The following is a 15,497-nucleotide window of genomic DNA, read 5'->3' on the forward strand; positions in this document are numbered from 1 at the left end:
ATGGTAGAAGTGAGGGCGAGGAAAATTTTGGGGAGTTCCCGGTTACGGTGGGATGTCGGGGGCCGAGCGATGCACGTTTCTCTCGTACACGTACGCGCGTGTGTGTGAGGCGTTGGCTCTAACTGAACCCGAGCGAGGCATTGGGCTCTCACTGAACCCGAGCGATTGCACTGCAGGCTACGCGTTACTGAACCCGAGCGATCGATCGATGGATGTTAACTGAAGCCGATCAAGAGATTCCTTCGCTACGACGGTGGAGGGGTGTCGTGGAGGGGTGGTTGAACAGGACCCCGTGGTGTGGAGGGCTGGATGAACAGTAGACGGTGGAGGGGTGCCCGTGGAGGGGTGGTTGAACAGTAGTCGATGGAGTAGCGCGCGGTGGAGGCTGGATGAACAGGAGCCCGTGGAGGCTGGAGGAGGTCGACGGTAGCCCGTGGAGGCTGGAGGAGGTCGACGGTGGAGATGAACTGTATCCCTTGGAGTCCCGTTTTGCGGTACGCCACACCCCTCCCGATGAACAGGACCCCCGTTTTGACCATAGGAGGTCCGTTTCGTCCGTTTTGCGGTACGCCACACGCCTCCCGATCAACAGGACCCCCGTTTCGACCGTAGGAGGTCCATTTCATCCGTTTTGCGGTACGCTACACCCCTTCCAATCAACATGACCCCCGTTTCGACCGTAGGAGGTCCGTTTCCTCCGTTTTGCGGTATGCCAGACCCCTCCCGATCAACAGGACCCATTTCGAACATAGGAGGTCCGTTTCCTCCGTTGTGCGGTACGCCAGGCCTCGTTTCCATCGCCTGTTCCATCCAAGCCCTCCCGATGAACACAACCACGCATTCCGTTCTGACCCAGCCGGTTGGCTCCCATGCGTTCCGTAGCCTCCCGATGAACATGACACATTCCGTTGCCTCCCCATGAACACGACGCATTTCGTTGCCTCCCCATGAACACGACGATGTTGTTTCTCCGTTCCGAGCCAGCCATGTACATGAGCCCTGGTCGTACGTATGCGCGAGTAGGCGTTCGAGACCCCGCCCGTATGTACACATACGTGGCCGTATTTTCTTTCTTGCACCCTGGTCGCTGTACGTACGCGTACATGCTACGTGCGCGCCTCTACTATGACACGTGCGCGCCTCTACATCCACCAGTATATATGTACATACACGTTCGCGACCAGAATGACAATGCTACGTACGCTTCGACCAGGTGGGTCCCGACTGCCACACACTTCCTTGCCTGCGAAGATGTAGCTGGTGGGTCCCAGCAGTCAGGGGGGGCGAATCGTTTTTTTGCCCGGACGCACTTCCTTCCGTGCAGAGATGTAGCTGGTGGGTCCCAGCAGTCAGGGGCAAACATTTTTTCGCGAAATACGGTGGCCCGTCCGGTGGGTTCCCGCTGTCAGGTGGAGGAATAATTATTTTGCACGTAATAAGGAGGCAATTCCTTGCTGCGGCCGTGGACCCAGCTATCAGCCTCTCCACGTACAGTCCACGTCCGTTGGAAGTCGTTCCTTGACCACGTTGACCACGCCGTGTCGAGAGCACCAGGGTGGTGGACGACGACGAGGCCTAGGAAGGGGCCGCCACGAAGCCGGGGAAGATGCGGTAGTGGATGCCCACGCGTAGAGGAGTACGAGGGTTCACTGGTTCGCTGCGGTGTGAGGCTGTCGTCGCCATAGAATAACAGGGGGTGTGGGTGAGTAGAGGGATGGCTGGCCAGCGGTGGGAGTAGTAGGGGCGGTGAGGCCTCCGCCGCATCGTAGCCGGCCACGGGAGGCAAGAGCACGAGGCACGACCGACGCTGGTTTGGGCGGCTGGAGCAAGAAGACAAGAGGTTGAAGAAGCACTACATCCATTGGATGGACATCATACGGTCACTGGAGCTAGAATCGTGCATATTGACTAAGTTGACAAGTCCCTCCGTCCCCGTCAACTTAGTAGGCCCACAAGTCAGCTTGCCACTATACTGGGTCCCAACTAACAGGGGGAGTATTCATTTTTTTGTGCGTAATAAGGAGGCACTTCCTTGCGTGCGAAGATATAGCTGGTGGGTCCGAGCTGTCAGCGGCGGTAACGGTTTTTTCACGAAATACAGAGGCCCTTTCGGTGGGTCCCTGATGTCAGGTGGAGGAATCATTATTTTGCGCGTAATAAGGAGGCATTTCCTTGCATGCGACCGTGGACCCAGCTGTCGGCCTCTCCACATACAGTCCACTTCAGATGCATGTCGGTCGTTGACCATGTTGACCAGGCCGCGCCGAGAGCACCAGGGCGGTGGACGACAGCGAGGCCTAGGAAGGGAACGACACAGAGGCAGGGAAGACTCGGCAGTTGTTTCCCACGCAGAAGGGAGTACGACTGTACGAGAGTTTACTGGTTCGTCTGCCATCGCTGGAGAATAACAGCAGGTGTGGGTGAGTAGAGGGATGGCTAGTCCAACGATGGGAGTATGGTGGGGCGGTGAGGCCTGCATGGCAGCAGAGCCGGCCGCATGGAGGAGGGAGCAGGCAGTCCCACCGGCGCTTGCTTGAGCGGCTGGAGCAGGAAGAGCAGAGATTGAAGAAGCACGACGGCCGTTGGATGGCCATCCAATAGTCACTGCTTGTGCGTTAACCTTTTTTTAGGAAAGCCTCAAATCTGTGGAAAACATCATACAACCCATCTGCCATTATTTCTAATAATTTATAGCCCATTTGCTAATTATTAAGGTTTTTTGGAGCCCATATTTTTTTGCTAGCATTACAGCCCATATTGTGGCCATGGTTAAAAAATTATACGAATTTTTGCATATTTCGGTGCGGTCCGAACTGTTTTTAATCCCGAAATTTTGACTCACATTCAAACTGATTTTAAAAATAAATGTATATCAATATAAAATCCAATAGATTCTCCACGCATAAAAATTAATGTAATTTAAAATCTTGAAATGAAAAAAAGATATTTGAAACTAATTGTCGGTTTGATGTGTTTTAAAAATGTACAACCCATTTCTCATTACTGATGGGCCATTTTCTCAGCTAGCCGAATGAAAGCTCTCCTTGTCTTGAAATATTTGCAGCCCAACAGGCCTAACAAAGCGACTTACTTGTTAAATCACAAAAAACTGGGTTGTGGCCATGGACCCAGCTGTCAGCCTCTCCACGTACAGTACTCTTCTGATGGAATGTCGTTGACCACGTTGACCACGCCGCGGTGGACGACGACGACGCCTAGGAAGGGGACGACGCGGAGCCGGGGAAGACGCGACAGTGGATACCCATGCGGAGAGGAGTACGAGGGTTCACTGGTTCGGCTGCGGTGTGAGGCTACCGTCGCCGCAAGGCCTGGCTAGCAGTGGGAGTAGTAGGGGGCGATGAGGCCTCAATGGCAGCACAACCGGCCACTGGAGGCAGGAGCAGGCGGTTTCCCCGGCGCTGGTTTGAGCGGCTGGTGCAAGAAGAGCAGCGATTGAAGAAGCAGCAGGACCTTTCGATTCAAATCCAACGGTTACTGCTGCTAGAATCGTTTGTTGACTAAGTTGACAAGCCATGCGTACGCGTCAACTTAGTAGGCCCACAGGTCTGCCTCCCAACCGGTGCGCCCCAGATGTCAATGGGAGGAATCATTTTTTCGCGTAATAAAGAGGCAGTTGATTGCATGGGGCCAGGCCAGCGGAGGGAGTAGGGTGGCCCCTGGAAGCCTGTGCGGCAGCACAGCGGACATCCAACAGTCACTTATGCTAGAATCGTGTGTTCACTGACAAAGCCTTGCATAAACAAGTCAGCCTCGAAATCTATGGCGTGTACAACCCATTTGCTATTATTTTTATAATTTTTACTCATTTTCTAATTCATATGGAATTTATTGCAGCCCGTTTTCCATTTCTAGAATTGCTGGCCATTTTCTGGTCAGTACCAGGGTCAAAAAATCAACTAAATATGTGGGAAATTTTCAAAATTCGCAAATTTTTGCTGGGGAACGAAATATTCTTAATCCAAAAATTAATAGCCGTACTAAAACAAATTTAAAAATAAATTAGTACTATGTCATGTTAAATCCAATGAAATACGTATAAGATATCAGTGAAGAACAAAAACAAAAAAAGAAACTTATATCCCATTTGCTATAATTTTTTTGGAATTTTCAACCCCTTTTGATATTACTTTTAACAGGCATTTACCATACTCTTAAGCCAGGCCAGAATGCATCCCTCCTCGTCTTGAAAGATTTGCAGCCCAGTAATTCGGAGAAAACAAATAGGCCTAGCTTGGGTATTCTTCAAAAAGAAATACTGGGCTACCTATTTTCCCAAAGAACTGGTGCATGAGCATTTAGCTTTATTTATTTATTTATTTATTTACTTATTTATGTTTAGGGGACCATGAGCATGTACCTGGGTCGGATTCATGTGATAGCCTCCCTTCCAGTTAATTATGGGCTTTTCTATTGGGCCTTCATCAGTGGGCTGCATGTTATCAATAAGTGGAAAATGTGTTCCGTACGAAAAATAGTATGCGCTACGTACAGTACGAGGCACTAAAGGATCGAACCATGCAACGACTTCCAAAACATTGTGTTTGTCGTTCTAACAACACATTTATTCAACCAACAGACGAAATATACTACTGATTTACATTGAAAACAGCAGCAACAACAACCAGGGCTGGGGGTGCAACAGAAGCAGTAAGCAGGCCAAAAGAGTGAAGACACAGCTCTCTCTTCCAAACCAAACACCAGCCATCATTACAAAAGGGCTACCAAAAAAGAACAAGTGTATGCATCAAAGTAAATAAAGATCCTACTACACCAAGTGTACGCATCTAACTAACTGGCTCAGTTAGACGTTACTATTTATTAAGTTGTGGAGATTGGCTGACGGCTTGAACCAGATGGGTGCCTGACGGGGGAAACTCCAGCCAGCAGGTCCAAGTCTGATACTTGCGACCCTCTCTCGTACTTTGGGATGCAGAGCATGGCGGCACATATCAGGGTATGGTGCATGCAGAGACGCATGGTACGCTGTGTATACACAGTTTTTCCTGATGAACGAAACCGCGCTGCCATGATGATCCTTGCCGTCGGTTATCTCCTGGTTAATCGGATAATTCAGTCCGACAAACAGAGAGCGTGTACCAAGGCTACTTACCAGCCTCCAGTCAAAAATTCCTGAAGGCCTAGAGAAGCTGGGATCCTGCTCAAAGACCTTACAGTGACTGTGATTGTATTCCACGAAACAACACGTCCGGTACGTGCGAACGATCATCAATCTTTCGTTGTCGTCTGATTGAGCCAGGAACCACCTGCAACTGCCATGCCGCTTTTCTTTGAAAGGTTCTAGGATTAGGAAGGGTAGGGACACCAGGCGGCCTACAACATCATATCAAGTTGGAGTCAAATAAAAAAGGGCTCTTGATTTAAACACATTTGCATTGGTAAACACATTTTTTGTGAAGAACGACGACACTAGTTGAGTACTTTTGCAGACTTCAAAAACTATTCGACCGCCTCTACTATCTTGCTAAGAGTAGGTGAATTTTTTGAATCGAGCCCTTTAAACTAGAAGGGAGGTAGTGGTACTCTAATAGCTAACCTTGTTGTGATGACAAGATAGGACATGGCACGCACGTGGACGAAGGAACTAGTCTGCATTGTGCAGTTAAGTTTTGTCTGAAGTCAATGTACCTCTACTTACACCAGACTTATAGAAAAATGTGTTAACATTCACAATGTCAAATCAATATTTTTACACTCATTATAAAACGTAGTTCTTATACTCATTATAATCAGTAGTGTAGATATTGATATATTTACTATAAATTTGGTCGTGAGATTTCATTGATGCCTGTCAAAGCGTGGAGGAAGCGAAGCTTAGGGCTTGCATTGCCGGTCTCTACATAGGTATTTCTCTTCATAATCCTATAATTTTAGAGACTGATTGCGCTTTTGTGGTAGCGTCTCTTGCATCGGGGGACTATGACAGGTCTGCTATGCGTGACCTGAAGATGAAAGCGTTGAGCATCTCGAAGTTGATCAGCAATCTTAAATTGTCAAAGATTAGCCGTTCGTCCAATAAGGTGGCACACTTAATCGCTAAGTATAGCTTTGACAATAGATTAGATGGTATCCTTGTAAATAACGTACCGCCATGTGTGGTGAATATTGTATCGAATGAGTGTACTGGTGTGGCTGGTTAATTAATATAAGGTGGTCTTAAAAAAGTATAAATTTGGTCAAACACTTTGCAAACGGTTGATGGGAGTAAAAAGGACCAGAGGGAGTATCATGCATGCGGAGTAGGCAAAAAAAATTGCTTGTCTAAAAAAAGGCAAAAAATATTGCTCATTTATAGTCGGTCGAAGTCTCAAAGGGCGCGACCGCACGAGGGAAGCGAAGGTCATGGGAGGCGCGATGTTTGACAGAATTAAGTGAAGTTACATCCACGCACCAGCTTGGCGTGCGAACAGGCAGAAGCTATACCGTCAGGTCTATGATATGGGTCTAGTAGACATGACATCTAGTGGGTCCCGCATAGTTCTCAAGAACTCTTTGGGGGCTTGCAGCCGTTTATCCACCGGGTAAGCCAGCAACCCCATGCCGTTCGCACGCCCTACTCGTCCCCATCTTCTACCTTACAACAGTTCGCTCCCAGTCGTCCCGTCCTTTCACATTAGTTCGCTCCCAGTTTTTTTGCGGGGTACAACAGTTCAACTTCTCCTAACCCTCCTCCAAAATCCATGGCCTCCCAAATCTCCATGGTCGCCGCTGAGTACCAGGTTAGAGCCATCACCGGCGATCAGTTCATCGTCATCTACACACGTGGATCCGAGACGGTGAAAGCATGGCTTGCTCGCTTCCTACGCATGTTCAACAGTTCAACGGATGAGTGGGTCGCTGGGCTAGATGTTGAGTACACCACAGTCCTGGGACGAGAGAAGGATCTAAAGGACGAAGAGAGGAAGAAGCCCGCCGTGATCCAGGTTTGCATACATAACATTTGCTTGGTCTACCACATATGCCATGCCGACGTTGAGTGCCAGGATTTTAAGAACTTCCACAAGGACAAAAGAGTGAAATTCGTTATTGTAGGCTTTAAGAACGACAGGGATGTCCTGCGTCAGATAGGTCTCGTTGTAGGCCAGCCCTTCGATCTCCAGAAGGCAAGCCTGGTGTCCTCCTCTCAACCTTCAATGCTGACCCTGGCAGCAGCCATGATTGATCCTTCGTATGCTAAACTAAAGAAACCTCATCACGAGTTTCATCATGCATGGGAGTCGAAGACATTAGATGAAGATCACATCCTGTACGCAGCAATGGATGCCTACCTTTGTTTAAATATCTACAAGGGTTGGATGAAGAAGCAGAGCCCAGTGTCCGGTTCAAGCAAAGAAGCGTCGGTTAAGAGGAAGAGGAAGAGGGACGAGGACGAAGTCGAGGACGTGGACTCGGACTCCGAGTAGGTGGCAGTGTCGTCGCTCATGCTGGTTCTACTATAGTTTCAAGCGGACTAGTTGCTTAGTTTATTTTCAAGGGTGTGTTGTGCTGAGGCCCCAGCAGAACTATGTTTTTGTTCTTTCTCATTATTTGAACTCTTTAGTACGTACAATAGTACTAGTACTATGTCTTACTACTGTTCTTCTTGCAGTTGGTACTACTGCTCGTATCTTCGTGTTCCTACTGTACTTAATACGTTCATACTAGTAGTATAATTTGGGTCAGTCAATTTGTGAAAGAAGTTCGACGGAGCGAAGGAAGAAGATGGCAGAAGAGGTGGAAGAAGCCCTTCTAGCCATCCATGTTGCATCAAACGGCTCACATGAGTCGACTGACCCAAATTGTTCCTTCAGATTGCAGGATCCACGTGGCATTCAAGGTCTCGAAGGTAGATTGCGCGTCCGCACCCGGTTTGCGGGCTCGACGCGCGCGCGACCGGCTTCCGCCGTGACAGCCACCATGCGCGCCTCCTCCGCGCGGCCGGAGACGACAATGACATGGTAGTTCCTCCTCGCCGGTGTGCTGGAGCACACGCTCATCCTCCTCTTCGTACGCTGCATGCATAGACGCGGCTCCACCAGCTGCTCGCGTACTTGGCAGCGCGGCGGGATCGCAAGGAGGGACTGCAGATGACGTGAGCGGGTGAGCCTTCGGCTTCATGGCACAGGGATGGCGGCGACACAGTGGTGATGGACGAGAAATTGTTGGCCGGAGCAGGCGGGCGTCGGCATGCGCAACGGCGGCGGCATATTGATGAGTGCGCGTGTGGGAGCTTACTTTAGTTATATATATATATATATATATATAAGGTTCGTCAAACTTAAAAGAAAACCGTACTAGTACACATAAACATTAGACTTAGGCAGCGCTTTTATTAGTTGGTACCACAGCCACGATACAGAATCCTGTGCAAGCGCGTGAACCGCGGCCGCGCGATCGATCGAACGGTGCGTCACCGTGTCGCGCTTGAAGGACATCCACCGAACCTTTTTGTGTGTGTGAAAACAATCCTCGAATATTACTCAACTTTTTTTCCTATGAAAGTTCTTGACGCTGCAATATTTCCATATATTTGAATTTAGCTCTAGTTCGTGTTTATTTGGATTTGGACGTTTTAGGTGCGCCCTAGTTTTTTAATACTGATTTTGTGTGTGTGACTGAGAGAGAACGTGTGTATGTGTCCATATGTGTGTTGTGGCGGAAGGGCAATGTGGAGACGGTGTGTGTGTGATACAAACATAGAGAGGTGTGAATGTGCAAATGATCATGCATGAGTGAGACATAGACAAATGCCTATACGTTGCGTATACATGAGAGAATGGTCTTCTAGTTTAGGGCATGTTTGGTTCCAATAAGTCACCTGACTTATAAGTCAGGTGACTTAAAATCATTGACTTATAAGTCACGCCTGTTTGGTTGTCATCTGACTTATAAGTGACCTGACCACACCTTCCCACCTTGTTTTTTAACGTAAAGGTGATAGGACCCACGTAAAAAGGGGTGACTTATAAGTTTTAAGTTGGGGTGGAGCAACTTATGACTTATAAGTTGGGGTGACTTATAAGTTGGGTCCGTTTGGCAAAATAAGTCACTTTTTGCACTTTTCGACTTATAAGTTGGTGACTTATTTGGAACCAAACACGGCCTTACTTGTGTGTGTGAGAGAGAGAGAGGGAGAGAGAGAGACAGAGAGAGGAGCATCCATAACACAATAACCATCTCTCTCGATTCGTCCGTCCCTCACACGGTCGCATGCAACACATGCATCAACACGCACATTTTGACACCCTCACCCGGCCCCTGCCCACCTCAAGGCCCGTACAATCTCTTCGTGAATACCCATTTCTTTCCTTAGGTTTGTTTTCACTCAATATCTGACACACACACACACAGGGAGAGACACACGCAGCACAACACACACACACACACTCCCCCGAGCACACAATTCATCCCCATCAAGGTTATACGGCGACCACTCTCGCATGTGCTTCTTTGCACCCCAACATGCACAACACCTCAATCTTCAAAGAGGGCATCGAGCAGATCGAAGACGGCGACCACACCGCGCTAGAGAATGCTGGGTCATTTGGACACAGGGTGATGTGACGACGGCTGACTGACTCCTCCCCCCACCCTCTCTCTCTCTCTCTTGCACAAAATTACCAATCCCTATCTCCCCCACACAAAATTGTCAATCCCTCAACCCACGAGATCCTTCCCCTCTCGTCCATGTTTTTCCAGCTCTCTCATCAAACATGTTGTCTCTTCTCCTTCCACGTATACAGAATGCAGATGCACACGCATCTCATGTATATTACATGTATCCATCTTTCTCACAGACCTAACTTCTTCCTCTCTCTCTCTCTCTCTCTCTCTCTCTCTCTCTCTCTCTCTCTCTCTCTCTCTCTCTGTCTCGTTAGGTTTGTCTCCTACTCTCTCTTCCACATACATACAATCTTTCCCGCCCTATCTGCTCCATCTTCAAAAGCTCTCTCTGCACGTTTCATTCACACATTAGGATATGTCAAAGTGTTGCTTCTATAATGGCTGATGTAGAGTTATGGTTGTTTTTGTTGCATCCTACAAAGTAATAACTATGAAATGCATTTAGATTCTCATTTGACTGGGATTATGTGAGTTTGAGCATGTTGTGAAGTACTATAGACCTTGTATACATCTTGGGATTCGACAATGATTGTACCTATTGAATTGTATAGACCATTACATTCGAAGTCAATAGCCTAATATATTTATTTCACAATTTCAACAAATGATTAGTTCACTACAAACTAAGAAAACAAATGTGTACTCCCTCCATTTTTATTTAAGTCTGCGTATTAGCATTGGTCAAAGTCAAGTTTTGTAAACTCTTAGAAAGCTTATAACAAAAAATATTAACATATACAATAACAAATAAATACCATTAGATTCATTATTGAATGTACTTTCACATCATACATATTTGTTATGGCAAATATTTATATTTTTCTGAAAACTTCGTCAAACTTTAGGAAGTTTGACTTCGATCAAACCTAATATTCAGAGTTTACTACTACTACTCGCTAGTTGCTTAGCCAAATCACTCAACACGCCACACGGGGAGTCTAGTGTCACAAAATTTTGAGGTCAGCGGGAAAATCTCCCGCGACCCTGATTCGAGAAGTGGGAAGTTACCATCATAGCCTTCGGAACATGCCTATGGATGACGCTTGGTAGGGGGTTGTTTTCGTAACTTCAGGTTCACCCTACCCAGCCAACCCCACCCCGGCACCCAGAGTAATACACCTGAATACTCCCCATTTTCTATCCCCGCCGCAAAATAGACTTCTCCACGGCACCGCAGCCTTCGTGCTCCTCCACTTTACACCAGCGCACTCGTCCACCGCAACGCATCTGCCTCATCGACAACCTTGTACGCCGCACTGGAGCTGGTCCACCGTCGTTGTCGTACATGGAGCCTCTTCCCCGGCATGGTCTTCCACGGTATTGGTTCTGCTTCCCGAAAGCCGACGCCAAGCGCAGAAGTACCACCGTCGTGGACAATGAATTGACTCTCGTTGCCGACCATGACTCACAGAGGCCGCCGCGACCATCATTCTCCTCCTCGATTGGTAATGTGTGTACTGAATCACTTAGCAGTACATGTGCAGTTCCAATTTTGTTCATACCTACCCTTCAAATTTCCTGGGTGCTATTGTTCCCGTAAAAGTAATTGATTATAGCTTCCATTGTCCAACAGAATATCAGCTTGTAATTGTGCGTCGCTCCTATATCGCACTGTGCTTGGGTAGGTTTTTCATCTGCAACCAGTAGTGTGGCAAATGATGGAAAGGTTTTTAGAACTAGCAAGATGCCCATGCGTTGCACGCATCAAGATGCATTTGTATGAGTAGTTTATCTTGTGGGAGAAAAGGATGAACGAGGGAAGGCCTTATTTGCAAATCTGGAGAGGGGTATGGGTATCTTTTTGCAAAATTCCCATTTGTTTCCTTCCTATCTGTCAGATATAAATCGGACGACCGTATAGAGAAAAAAGTAGACAGTAAAGGAAGTAGAGATAAATATAAAATATTAAATATAAAATAAATATAACAGTAGAGAAGAGAGTAGAGATAGAATGTTGAGATTTTTAAAGCACCGTGCGTTACGATTCTGTTGGAGATGCTCTAACATGGCAGACGAGTGCTTTAATGTTGCCCACAAGATGCGCGAGTATTACTAGTAGTATATTTTTCTTGCCATGTTGAGATTTTAAAACCACGAGTGCGAACATGTAGAGGAGCAATGAAGACCAAACATGGGATATTCGGGACATCTTCAAGGAGCGTGGCAAGTTAAAGAGGAGGTGCACCGAACCTGTAAAATGAGCTTTGGTAAGTAACACCCTTTCAATTACTTTCGTGTAGCCTCGTGTTCTTCGATGTGTATATGTTGTAGTTTCTGTTTGTCTTAAGCGTGGTGTTCTTCGATGTGTAATAAGAAGAGTCTTAATGGTCCTAATGCTTTCGTTTTTAGCTTGATGTAGGAAGTGGGTGTTCTCACCTTGTAGTTTGTTTTATTTTTTTCCTTTTGAATTCACTTCTCCGAGTTCTGTTTATCTGGCTTCTACTAAATGGATATAGGTTGCTTTGAGTATTGATATAAAAAAGAAGTAACTTCATGTCAGGATGCAGTTCCTGCGAGGAGGGAAGTATGGTCAACCTCGAGATCATGTTTCCAAAATGAGGCTGGATTACACACAAGGTGCCAGTTCCCTAATGATGCTGGATTAGACACAAGGTGCAAATTCCCAGATGATGCTGGATTACACACAAGCCAGGTGGAGTCATTAGCTGTTCGTGTCCTCGTGGCATTAGTAAAGGCTGAAAGAAAGCATGCATCAACCCTTGAGAATGTAGCTGAGTTCCTGAAGAAGCGAAAAGAGCAATCAGATGCTCTCTTCACCTAAGCCAAAGAAGAGACGGAAGAAGCCAGAAGTAAGCTAGCAGAGGCAGAACAGGCTAGGCGTCTCCTGCTATCTAAAACTGTTGTCAATACAAAATTTCCTTCATAATAGCTAGGTTCAAATGTTTATCCAGTTAGCATGCCTGTTGTGATGTCCGTGCATCTACTGATGTGGCACAAAATGTATTTTCCGGGTCATGTAATAACAGCAATTACTTTCCAAACAATAACAGATGAAGCATTGGACATGGTATAGTTCACGCGCAAGCCCGGCATTCCAAGTTCAACTTCCACATCAAACTCATGTTCACAGATATCTGCACATTCATACATAATGTCCACAACCATGATTCACTTCAAAGCCAAAAAAATGTGATGAGAGTTATAAATAAAGAAAATCCTCTACTAGTTCCTGCTACCAGTGCTAGCACAACAAGTCAAGACCATGCGTAAATTAATTATATTTTAGTCATTTTTTGTGTTCTAAAAAGCCTGCCGGCTCGCGGAAGGACGTGTTGCCGGCACACGCGCAGATTCCATGAAGGCAGCAGGGCAGTCTTAAGCTGGTTGCACGCGGCGAGGAGGCGTGCTCAGCCGGGCCTGCAACAAGTGCGGCCCTCTTGGCCGGCACGCCGGTTCAATGCATGTGCTATGAGAGGTCGCGTCCGTGTCAGAGCAATTACGCGGCGAGGAGGCGCGCTCAGCTGACTATTCCTACAAAGGTGCTCCACCACGTACCCGGTGCCCGCGAATGCAGCAATCGTGCACCTAGGGTTTTAGGGTTTATTTGTTAACGTCTCCTTTATGTAACACTCATGTGTGCGAGACAGCGAGAGGCCGACTGCTTGCGTGCGCCTCTTCTCTTCGTATATGTACTCCACCGTTTGTCTGGTGTCCAAAAAATTATAATAACTACTAGCAATGTGCCAATGCGTTACCACACGATCAAAGTAGATTAATACATATTCACCAATTTGATAGAAAAAAAGTCTAGTTTTGAAATACGTATATCACTAAAAATATGTTATGTTTCACTCAAAATATATTCCTTTGGCGGTTTTGATGAGATAAGGGAGGAATGTTGTTGGTTTCAAGATTCGCGAAGTGGTATATGTCTAATTTCTACTCTTACTAGCAAGATGCCCGTGCGTTGCACGGAACATCAAGATCTTGTGGGAGAAAAGGATGAACGAGGGAAGGCCTTATCTGCAAATGTGGTGAAGAGTGTGGGTAAATTGCCATATTTTCCTTCCTATCCGTCAGATATAAATTGGGATGACCTACATTGCAGGATGGCAGGCTCACCATCATCACCAACTCTATTTTTTATCCCTACTCTTATAAAAAGCATTGTCGGTGATGATCGTGTGCCTGCCATCCTACAATATAGGCCGTCCGATCTATATCTGACGGATAGGAAGGAAACTATGGCAATTTTGCAAAAAGATACCCACACCCCTCTCCACATTTGCAAATAAGGCCTTCCCTCGTTAATCCTTTTCCCCCACAAGATAAACTACTCATACAAATGCATCTTTATGTTCCGTGCAACGCATGGGAATCTTGCTGGTTGTTGCAAAAAGCCCATGTGTGTGTGAGAGAGAGGGGGAGTGGAGGAGGACGGAGTGCATGTGTGACAAAGACACAAGGAGTGTGTGTGCGATAGATATCAGCTTAAAATGAGGCGATAGTGTGTGTGTGCATGATTGAGAGGGCGTGTCTCAAGAAGGGAAGAAAAATCTACATAGATACAAGGAGCGGGAGAGAGACATGTATGGGATGGTGGAAGCACGAGTGTGCGGGTGTATAAACCTATCTAGAGGCTAGCTAGTCGATAAATGTTTGTGAGAGAAATACGAGTCGGGGTGCGAAAGCGAGAGTTTTGTGTGAGAGAGAGAGAGACGGTGGTCGGGAAGGGGAGTGGAAGCAGGAGTTGTGTGTGTGTGTGAGAGAGAGAGAGAGAGAGGAGATGGTAGTCGGGGTTGTCTGATCGGTAAACAAATGAATAATGTCAGTCTGGGATGGAGACGAAAAGGAGACCGCAACAAATGTTGTGTCTACATGAGAGAGAGAGAGTAATTTTAGTGGTATTAGTCATATGTAGAGACATATAGGGTGTGTTAGAGAATCCCATGGAGAGAAAGACAAAGTGAAAGACGAGTGGAGACTGTGTGTGTGGCGGTGAAAAAGAAAGCTTAGGTACCGAGTGATACCAGAGAACAGTAGAGACGTGAGAGATAATGAAAACTGTGTAATGTATAATGATAGGGAGAGTGTGACACTTCTCAAGGGAGACGTCGAGAGACCATGTTTGCAAGGATAGGAGAAACATGAAGTGAGCGTGCGGGTGAGCTGGAGAAAAGAGAGTGATAGCTACCTGAAGGAGCATGCATGCGAGAGAGATGGGCGTGAAAGGAGTGAACAAAAAAGGGATTCAAATATTTGAATTCGAGATGATGATACATGCAATCCATACTCGAACCAAAATTGATCTATCAAACATGCGTACTCATATGAATACACGCACATCTATGTTATTTAATATGTAGATATTACTGATCCATACATTTTAGTAGAACATAATTTGGTTAAATTTTTTCGAATTCAACCTTAAGATTTCGAGATCGTTGTATTTGTAAATCATATTATACATATAAAGGAGCAGAATTCTTTGTTGTGCTTTAAATGATGTATATAGAATGTAATTCCAATTGAAAATGGATCCCGCCCGAAAAAATAGAATACAAACGGGATTCAAATTGAGTTGGCACGGTAAACATGCACTCTACAAATTTTGAACGAAGCGGGGAAAGTCGTAGTAACCGCCCGAAACCAAAATCTGCAAGATGGAAATCACTGCTGCCTATCCCTGCCACGCAAAGCCTATCTGCTGGATTTCTATAGGTTTCGATAGGGGTAGGTTTGTAATTTCACCCAAACATGACGTAACCGCCTCTCACCCGGATTCATACATGGTGGGCGCCAAAACACAGTGTGTCCTCGGCCGAAATCGACTCCCTCCCCAATTCATATTCATACACGGTGGGCGCCAAAAACAAACTCTCGTCGGCAAATAT

This window comes from Triticum dicoccoides, chromosome 6A, assembly GCF_002162155.2.
Source record: "Triticum dicoccoides isolate Atlit2015 ecotype Zavitan chromosome 6A, WEW_v2.0, whole genome shotgun sequence".
NCBI lineage: Eukaryota > Viridiplantae > Streptophyta > Magnoliopsida > Poales > Poaceae > Triticum > Triticum dicoccoides.